Raw genomic sequence first — 3,259 nt, forward strand, 5'->3', positions numbered from 1 at the left:
GAATATCTTCGCCAGTTAGAAACATTTAGGCTGGCCTGCCTACGATCCATCCGGGGTTTAACCCACAGGCTGGATTGTGTGAGGAGCTCAGAAATCCTTGAAAGATCTGGACAAAGTCCCATCGGTGAGCAACGCAGCCTTGCAGGCAAGGCTGCGTTGGCTGGGTCATGTAGCCCGCATGCATAGCCACCGCATGCCTAAGCAGCTTTTGTTCGGCCAGATCGAGGGGGCTAAACGGGCGCGGCACGGGCTAGAGAAGAGATGGAGTGATGTGGTACAGTAGGACGTGGAGCAGAGTGGACTTGCCGATGACTGGTACCAGCGGTGTCAAGATCGGCCTCTGTGGAGGAGGCTCGTGAAGGACGCTACTGGGCAGTTGGAGGCAGTCGCCCTCCAACAACAACGGAGGGCGGAGGAGCGACGCTCACAACAACGAGCGGAGCGCCGGGTGGCTAAAGCGCAGCAAGTTGGCACAGTAGGGGGCACAGGTGGTGCATCAGCCAGTTGTCTCAGTCAGTCGACCCGTGGCACCTGGGACTGCCCCGTGACCTCCTGCCAGCGGGCGTTCGACACTTCACGTGGCCTCAAGGTGCACATAGCCTGGCACAAGCGTCGTGGTGACCTCACCGCCACTTAGTGGCGAATGGCGGTTGTTGTGTGTACGTGTGTACGTGTGTATGTACGTGTGTGTACGTACATTGAACTTATTTTGCACCGTGGGGAGCGGTGGTGTAGTGGTTAGCGCTACGCTGCGCTACGAACCTGACGACCCGAGTTCGATTCCCACCCACGGCCAACACCAGTGTCGATTATCTGAACCGGTCCTGGGCCTCCCCTAGGTCGACTCAGCCTCAAATAAGTACCTGGTGCGATGTGTAGACATCGCCACAGGGGAGACAAAGGCGGCCGGGCGTGGTGCTGGCCACCCACCACCATTCACTCTCCCCGCTCTCCCCCCCTCTCTCCCCCCACTCTCTCCCCCCCCCCTCTAACCCTGCTCGCATTCCCCGCTCCCCCCCCTCTCTCCCCCCATTCACCCACCCCCCATCTCCCCCCCCCCCTCTAACCCCGCTCGCTCTCCCCATTCACTCTCCCCCATTCACTCTCCCCCATTCACTCTCCCCGCTCTCCCCCCCCTCTCTCCCCCCATTCACCCACCCCCATCTCCCCCCCCCCTCCCTCTAACCCCGCTCGCTCTCCCCGCTCTCCCCCCCCCCTCTCTCCCCCCATTCACCCACCCCATCTCCCCCCCCTCTAACCCCGCTTGCTCTCCCCATTCACTCTCCCCTCCCCCCCTCTCCCCCCTCTCTCCCCATTCACTCTCCCCCCCCTCTCCCCCCCCCCTCTCTCCCCGCCCCATTGCCACGCTGATTAACGACCGCGTACCCCTCTCGGCAAACACCAATTACACTCCGCGCCCTCTCAAGCCGCGTTAATGGCAGCGATAATTGCGCCTCATCATCATCAGCAGCAGCACCGCTACCACCGCCACCACCACGTGCCGTGGCCACAGCTTCGTGGTCGCCGCTGGCCGCGTGCGCCGCCTGGCGGCCGCCTCGCGAGCCACGAACGAGGCGCTGCAGCGTCCAGCGGCGGGGCCTCTGGTGCAGCTCCTGACAATACACAGCGAGTGGTGAAAACCACCCACCACCGCACCACCACTCACCCACCCACCACCACACACCACCCCACCACCCACCACCACGCACCACACCACCACCACACCACCACCACACCACCACACCACCCACCACCACCACCACCACCCACCACCCACCACCACCCACCACCCACCACCCACCACCACTACCCACCACCACCCACCACCACCCACCCACCACCACCACCACCCACCACCACTACCCACCACCCACACCCACCCACCACCCACCACAACACCACCGCACCACCACACCCACCACCACCACCACCCACCACCCACCACCACCCACCACCCACCACCACACCACCACCACCACCACCACCACCCACCACCACACCACACCACCACCACCACACCACCCACCACCACCCACCACCCACCACCACTACCCACCACCCACACCCACCCACCACACCACCACCACACCACTACCCACCACCACCCACCACCACCCACCACCACTACCCACCAACCACACCACCACCACCCACCACCACACCACCACCACACCACCACCACCACACCACCCACTACCACACCACCCACCACCACCCACCACCACCACACCACCACCACCCACCACCACTACCCACCACCCACACCCACCCACCACACCACCCACCACCACCCACCACCACCACCCACCACCACTACCCACCACCCACGCCCACCCACCACCACACCACCCACCACCACCCACCACCCACCACCACCACCACCCACCACCACTACCCACTACCCACCACCACCCACCACCACCCACCACCCACCACCACTACCCACCACCCACACCCACCCACCATACCACCACCACCCACCACCACACCACCATCACCACACCACCCACCACCACCCACCACCACCACACCACCACCACCCACCACCACCCACCACCACTACCCACCACACCACCACCCACCACCACCCACCACCACCCACCACCACTACCCACCACCCACACCCACCACCACACCACCACCACACCACCCACCCACCACCACCACCACCACACCACCACCACCCACCACCACCCACCACCACTACCCACCACCCACACCCACCCACACACCACACCACCACCACCCACCACCACCCACCACCACCACCCACCACCACTACCCACCACACCACCACCACCCACCACCACCACACCACCACCACCCACCACCACCAAGAGCAGCTGCAGCTTGTGGCTACCCATCCAACAGAGGCGGCGGCGGTGGTCACCGCATCGTCACGCGGCGCTTTCAGACGCGCTCCTGCGGCCGTCTGGAACGCTCTTCCTTCCGATATTAGGAAGCCACTGGAGCTGTGCACTTTTACATCATCATCATCGAGATTGACAAAGTGATGTCTCTAACTGCTCTTTGTGTTTAGTTTGTTGTCCTTCCTCCGCACCTGCGATTGGCACGGTTGTCTTCGTACTGTGCAAAAGAAGTTTAACATACAGACGTGCAAACTCCAAATATACAGCAGGCATCGGGGTCCGGATCGAACCCACGACCTCCTGTGTACTAGGGGAGGTAGTTAACATCTCACCATAAATAAAATACAGAAAAAAATGAGAACGGCACAGAAGCAATGGATCACTTTCCA

Source organism: Lampetra fluviatilis, chromosome 37 (genome assembly GCF_964198595.1).
Source record: "Lampetra fluviatilis chromosome 37, kcLamFluv1.1, whole genome shotgun sequence".
Taxonomy (NCBI): domain Eukaryota; kingdom Metazoa; phylum Chordata; class Hyperoartia; order Petromyzontiformes; family Petromyzontidae; genus Lampetra; species Lampetra fluviatilis.